Here is a 7,392-nt window from a genome sequence, read left to right as displayed (position 1 = left end):
TCCTGACCTGAGCATGGCTAACGTCTCTCACTCGGGCTGTGTGCCCGCACGCTAGGAGGTTCCCAGGGCAGGGCTCCGTCTTGCTCCTCCGAGCAACCTCACACTTCACTAGCCCTGGCTTTGTGTCAAGGGTTGAGTTCCTCAGGAACCAGACCTAAAAGTGAGGTTAGTGAGCAGGAAGCTCACTGGGAAGTCCCCACAGGACCAGCACCTGTGGGAGATGAAGGAAGTCGGACTGGGCAGATGGGGGTGTTGGACTACAGTGTAGAGACAAGAAAGGTCTCAGCTGATGCTGCAGGCAGCTCTGGAGCTGGGATGTTCCTTGAGCTGTTTTAAATAGAGGAGAGGAGCAGGGCCTTCCCCCGCACCTGTTATTAACCAGTCATTGGATGCGGGCTGCCTCCAGGAAGGGAGTGACCCTGGGCACAGCAGTTCACTCTCAGGAAGCGCCCTGCAAGGACTCAGGGAGAGGAGCTCAGTAAGAGCCATCTGCCAGCCACACTCCCCGAAGCTGGGGGAACGAGTGACTCAGCCTTTGGGGGGATCTGGGTGACACACTACAGAACAGCCAGGAAGCGGTGTGAACTTGACTTTTCTCTGTCACATGCGTCCCTGTTCTCTTACCAAGTGAGTCTTCCTGACACATGTTTAGTTTTTCCTGCACTGGCCATCCTACATCTTCCAAAATCGCTGCCCTCTCTGCCTGTCTTCCTGCTGGGATCACGCTTTGGATATTGCCTCAGGGTGTGCATGTGTACGTGTGTGTGTGTGTGTGTGTGTGTGTGTGTGTGCATTTCCCAGCCACATCTACTAAGGCTCATTTCTGTGTTGGTTTCTCAGGCAGGAAACTGTATTTCCTGGCCACCCTGAGTGGATGAGGAGCTGGATGGTGATGCTGGCATCCCAGCCCTGGATTTGCTCTTTTCTGTACTCAGAGCATGTCTGGGCTCCAAACTTGTGACCTGGGGTAACAACTTGTTCCGTGAAACTCACAGAGCTGAGCCTCCACCTAATGGGGAGAACACCCCCAGGTCAGGCGGGTTCGAGGCCTCCTGTGCCCTCTGGGACCTCTCTGGGGGTCGGACCCCAGCCAGGAGGGTGGCCGGCTGGTGTGGCAGCAAGGAATTCCGAGGACAGACGCTGAGGCCGGCCCAGGCCCGCTCTGGAACAGTGTTCCATTCTCCACAGGGGCAGCGGCCACACTGTGGCAAGTTCGCTGGGACTCTCCCTTGTCCCTGAATTCAGGCTCTGGGGAAATTGATGAACTAGGATATGAACCCCGCCCCCCAATAGTTCTACAACTGGACAGGTTTCTCCCAGAGACATGCAGAGGCCCTGCTGTGAGCCTCTTTCCTCCTCAGGAGTTCAACCACGTGCATGGCGCACACCTTCCAATGGGCGTTGGGCCCCGCAATCTGGCCAGACTGCAGCCTGGAACTTGGCCATGGTCTGGGCTGCCTTCCAGTCTAATGGGCTGTAGGAGGGAGCTGGTGGCTGCCTAGCTGGGCAATTTCAGGGTCTTCAGAAAGTCTCTCTAGCTTTTGCCATGAGCTCCCCGCTGGTTGATGCCAGAATTCCCCTGCAGCAGATGAGTACATTGTTCCAGTGTAGCTCAGACCCGGAGAACATCATTGAGGATAAGTGGGGACAGTGTCCGACCTTTGGTTGGGGCCTGGGTCAGAGGTGTGGCCCTTCCTTGGACCTGGATAAGCTGTGTTGGGGAGGAACAGAGGGTGTGAGAGCCTGATGTGGAGAACACTATAGATCAGGACAGAACCAGGAGCTGGAAATAACATCAAGCCAGAGTGTGTCAACTTACTAACATGGTCTCAATCTGGCTGCCATGTGACCTCGGAAAGGTCAGACAGGGAGTGACATAATTTCGCAGACCTAAGTGTGGGCCTGGGAGTGATGGTGGGCCCTCGGGCTGCACTTCACCTTGTGCTCACGGCAACACCGTGAAGTGATGAGTTCAGGTTCTCTCTGGGGAAGTTGGCTGGGAAACACCCTTTGCGCCCTCGTTTGTGGAATGGATCACCTCTCCTGGAGTCAGATGAGGCTCCCAGAGCAGGTGACATCGGAGCTGCGGCTTAGGAAAGGGGTTAGGAGTTTGACAAACAGCTCTTTGTTCCAGTCCTGCTCTCGGCTGGGGAGTTCCCAGCAGAAGAAGACAGCGCCCATCATTGATGGAGCCATAAGCCACAGTCCCCTTCACTGAACAGATCAGTAAGCAGGAGATTCTAGAAGCTAGAGCTGGCAGAGAAACAGAGCTTTGAAGTTATAAAGGAGAGGAAGAGTGTGGCGCAGGCGGAGAATGTAGACAAAGATGAACGTGAAGATGTCATGCTCCTTGAACGTAAAAGATGATGATGTTGTTTTATTGAGCTCTTCCTTATTTCTTTTTGCTTTTCTATCTGCAGTCTGAAATCCCATAAAGAGATCAAGGGAAGGTTGCATGGCTAGAATGGTTCTGACTCCTTGATACAAGCCCTTGCTTGTGTTTCTTAAAGGAAACAGGCAGTGACCATGGCCTGCGGGAAAGGGCCTGGGCTGGGGCCAGCAGCCAGTGGCCTGGTGAGCTCGCCATGTGCCCTTGGGCAGGCGCCTTGCCCTCTCTGGGGCTCTCTTTGCAAAATCACACACTAAACTATCCTTCAGTTCCGTCCCTCTATGGGTCTATTTTTACCAAAAATCACACTGACTCCCACACAGTTTGCCATACTGACATTTGTAGCTACACAATCTTCCCAGTACCAGGAAGAAAGCATTTGGGAGGTGTCAGCTTGTCAGAAATGACTGGCAACCAGGGGGATCCACACCCATCCCCCAAACCGGCTGGGCCATGGGGGTGCGGCAGGCTGAGCAGGGAGCCTCCCACACCGATGCTCTGGCCCGTTCTCGCTGACTCTGCCGCGTGTTCTCAGGGACAGAAATAGAATCCGTCTGTCACACAGCAAGTGCACGCCTGGGAGGATGGGGTGTGTACGTATTTTTTAATTTAACTTACTTCAGCTAATTCTCTGTTAAAGAAAATAATTTCTGAAGTGGAGGGTGGGGGCCCTGAAAAGCTGTCGTCTCCCTGCTAGACGAGCCACTGAGCACAGCGCCTCGGTGTCCGCAGCCAGAGCCGCTGCCAGGGATGCTGAGTGCACGTCCTGCAGGGAGGTCCCGGACTGCACGGAGGAGCTCACAGACCTCCAGGTGGAAAGCTCACTCGGATGCGAGGGATCGTCAGGTTGTTAGATGTGCCTTCCCACATCATAGAGTCAGGAATTCTCAAGAGCTCAGCTAACCTGGCAGCTCTGAGCTCATGTGGCCCGCAGAGCAGAGACCACGATGCTCTGAGACCGCACCTCCCACCCAGGAGGTCTTTTCCTCAGCCCTGACCTGGGCATCCAGCTGCCTCATCCACCCTCAGAGGTCCGTCCACACAGTGGCCAGTGGGCTTCCTTGTGTCCTAATCTGATCTCACTGAGGAAACTACCAGCAACTTGAAAGCCCCTCGATAGGAAGCCAATCAGGAGTTCAAGTGCACACTCCCCCTTGTATCAGCGGCAGAGCCGTGGACGGGCCTTTTAGACCCCTCTGAGCATTTGTCGTCTGTGAACTGGAGATCATGGTGCCATGTATCTTCCCAATCTTGTGAGTTACTGTGCACATCACATATCACACGGGCTGAGCAGAGGCCTGTGGCTGCTGTGTTCATGGTGCCAGACACTTGTGTCTGAGGAGGGATAAGAACAGCACCTGGTGACAACCATGGGGAGCAAGCGGTGGTCTGCAGAATAGGACACTGGAAATGTGAGCAGGCAGAGGAGGCAAAGTCTTCTGAAAGCGTTTCTTGAAGTAGACCCACATCTAGGGGCCTCCCCTTCCCAGAACAGCCTGTAAGTCAGGTCCTCAGGCACAGAAGCTTCCCATCCTGCTCTCCTCTCCCCAGGAGCCCACGGGCCACAGCCCCAGCTCACACCCAGGCTGCCACACACCTTCTCTCAGACGTTTCTACCCACTGTGGACGCAGGGACAAGGTGGACTTAGGCCCCAGGTGGGCACGATGGGGATCCGGAGCTGAGCAGGCGTGGCCCTCACCATTGTGAAATCTCCTAACAAGCAAGTCGCTACCAGACCAGAGGGATCCTGGGGAGCCCATTGCTGAGCTCAGACATGACATTGGGGAACAGGCAACAGCGAGCATCCAGAGCAACTCGCTACTTCCTTTCGTCCACACAACAGCTCTGTGAAGATCTTCACATCCATTTTCCTGATGAGGAAACTGAGGCTCAAGACGGGTAGTAAGTGGCAGAGCCTGAATTAGAAATAAAGTCTTCCAACCCCAGGTAATGTGCATTCCTCACAGACCAAGCTGTTTCTAATGCTGTGCTGGGTGAGAGGCCGCTGGTGAATTCTGGGATGAGGATAGTGGAAAGGGAGCTAACAGAGGTCTTGTTCTGCCTGGGATAGAAGTTATTCAATAAATGAACATGAGTCAGTGGGGAGGCAGCGTTTTCTCCCTGGAAAACAGGGTGTAATTCTGCAATTAGCGGTTCCAGGAAAAGTGGGCGGCAACTCCTCGGACATCTAAATTGCTTCCTTCCGGTGAGCATGGACTGCAGCTGTGCTCCGGGGCGGGCTTTCTGGCAGGACCACTTTGGAACCCACCCGCAACTTTGGCCACAGGCTCCTAATTGAGGTTCCTTCCTCTCTTTTTTGATTCCACTTTACCTCCTCCTCCCAGCCATCTCAGTGACATTTACTTTAAAAATATAAACATATATGTGTACATATGTATGTGGATATAATAATGTCACCTCCCGGATTAAAATATTTCATTGGTCTCCTAGCTGCAGAAGTTAGGATGGATGGCGGGATGTCTTAGCTTGAGTCGTCCCCAAAGCAGACTCTGAGACAAGGCGGCAAGGTGTGGCTTTTGGCCGGAGAATGTTGGTAGTGGGGCCATTAGGAGATACTGACCCCCAGAGGTGAAGCCTCAGGAAGGGGAGGTATGTATGTGTGTATGTATGAGGGGCACAAACATGTCTGAAGAACGGAAGAGAAGAGGCCGCCAGAGGAAGGATTTAAAGCCCCTGTCTTTGAACTCAGCTTGATTTCCGACGTACTTCCTATTGGAGCTATTCTTTGGAGCATGCAAGACCCTGACTTCCCGGAACATCAATAATGCAACATGGAAACTGCAGGCCTGTCCCTGAATGAAGACAATGGGTTGAGGGAAGGAAGCCCCTCCTTCATCACAGTGGTCGCAAACAGGGCCTGTGGTCAGAACCTCGCGTGGAACTGGATGCTCGACCTTTTGAGACGTGACCGCAGTTTCCATTCTCTTTTTGGCTAGTAACACTACTAGCCGTGTATGTGGATTAAAGTGTACTTAGTCATCGCACAGACAGAAACACAGCCATGGACGTTTTGCAGAGGAATCACGTAAGCTCAGTAACTCTCAGAATAATTTTGCCATCCTCATACTCCTGAGGGGCACGGTACCCCCAGATCAGTCACAGGGAGTCGGTGCCCACGTCTCCAGTTTCAGCGGGGCATACATCTCTCAGCGCTTGAGTCAGAATCTGGGGGAGAAAGAGCAGAAGGCCCAGGTGGTGCTGCTGGAGCTCCAGGAGGCAGGATCCCTCACTGTCTTCTAGTTCAAGCAGAGCCTCAGCGCTTCCCTCTGCCTAAACAGAACTTTCAGCCCCTTCCCAGGCCTCCTAAGCCTCAAGCTAAACTCAGCCCTTCACAGCCCTCAAGGCCCAGGTGCAGTTCCCCTGCCTCTGAGAAAGCACCAGCCCCACCCGGCTGAGGAGACCTCTTCAATGTGCTAGCTCGTCCTTTGTTCTGTATTTGACCCTCTGAGTGCTTGTTCCCCACCAGGCTGAGCTCCTGGAGAGGACTGCCAGGTTTTATTCGCCTCCGAAGCCCAGCACCTCGCATGGTGCTGGACACAGGGTAGTTCCACAGTGAAAGCTTACAGGTGGAATGAATGGAACCTAGTAAATGAATGGTGTGGTTGGATAAAACAGTCTTTCCACCTCTGAGCATTCAGGTTTTAGGACATGTGAGTTGCTGCAAATTACTGTCATTTTTCCATAACTCCTCGCATGCGGGGAGCATTTCAGAATCATATCCTCTCCTCGCCGCCATCCTGGAGCGGACGATCACTATTCTGCTGTGAGATGCCGGAAAACAGGCGCTAGAGAGGAACGTGACGTGACTGAGGCCACAAGTTGGGACAAGGATGAGGCACTCGGGCCTGGAGGCAGGGCCTTTTCCATGTCATCACATCTGATCTTTCAATGGTTTGCATATCCTTTGTGCCTTTGGGTTTGTCCAGCATTCCTCTGTAAGAGCTAAGCTGGGAACACCACTACCAACGTCCAACGCCTGCCTCTTCTGAGTCTTTTGGAGGGACCCTGCTTTCCTTTATTAGAAAACCCAACAGGAACTGTTATTTCTGAGATGCCCACCAGTTGGCCTCTCAACACCTCACATTTCCTGGTTCCGTTCTGGAAGCCACGCTGATCCAGAGGACTGCGGAGCTTCCTTTAGAAGCTTGGGGCAAGATTGATTGGCAATCACTGCCCGGTATCCATCCTCTTAAAGTAGAATGCTAGAATATGCTTTGTTCTATTTTTTAATAGATTTTTTAAAAAAATCTCATTTCCCACTCCTCTCTCCTCCTCTTCCTCCTCCAACTTCTGCTCCTCTTCCTCCTTCTGCCCATATATTCCTGGAAACATTTTAAAGCTCCTCACAGATATGGGCAATTTAAATTTATTTACTAAATCATCCTTTGCTTTATAATAAAAAGTAACGCATATTTTTCTTTCTACAAAAGCTGGCTAAAGTCCCTGGCTAGAATACAAGGAACCCGTATTCTAGTCAGCTCTCCAGTCATTGATTTTGTGACTTCAGAGAAGTCATATAATCTCTCAGTTCTCTTGTTGATCAAGTTGCATTCTCAATTATTTATTTACAAGAGTACTAGTGAACAACCAGCAGGCAGGGCCAATATCTTGTTCAAATTTGTGACCTCAACACTTAGTACAGTTTCCAGCAAATATTTGGCTGGATTCAGTGGGGCCTTGAGTGCCAAGTAGAGTGCTGGGAAGCGATTAACTGCAGAAAAGGGACACCAAGTAGCCTGGCTCTGTCTGATGAAAGGTGGTGTGTGTGTCTGTGTTTGAACACTTGGGTGAACAGGTGGCATTTTTTCTGAATGGAGGACATAGAGAGGTGAGGAAGCTATGAGTGGCAAAAACCCAGGGCAGAGAGTGGATCATTTAACACTGGGATCTGACATGGGCCTAAAGCCATTGACTCTAAATTCCCTAATCAAATCCCCAGTAAATACCTTAGGAATATCCATGATCTTAGCACCACTGTGGC

The sequence above is a fragment of the Myotis davidii genome, unplaced genomic scaffold (genome assembly GCF_000327345.1).
Source record: "Myotis davidii unplaced genomic scaffold, ASM32734v1 scaffold238, whole genome shotgun sequence".
Lineage (NCBI taxonomy): Eukaryota > Metazoa > Chordata > Mammalia > Chiroptera > Vespertilionidae > Myotis > Myotis davidii.
Note: the sequence above shows the minus strand (reverse complement) of the source record.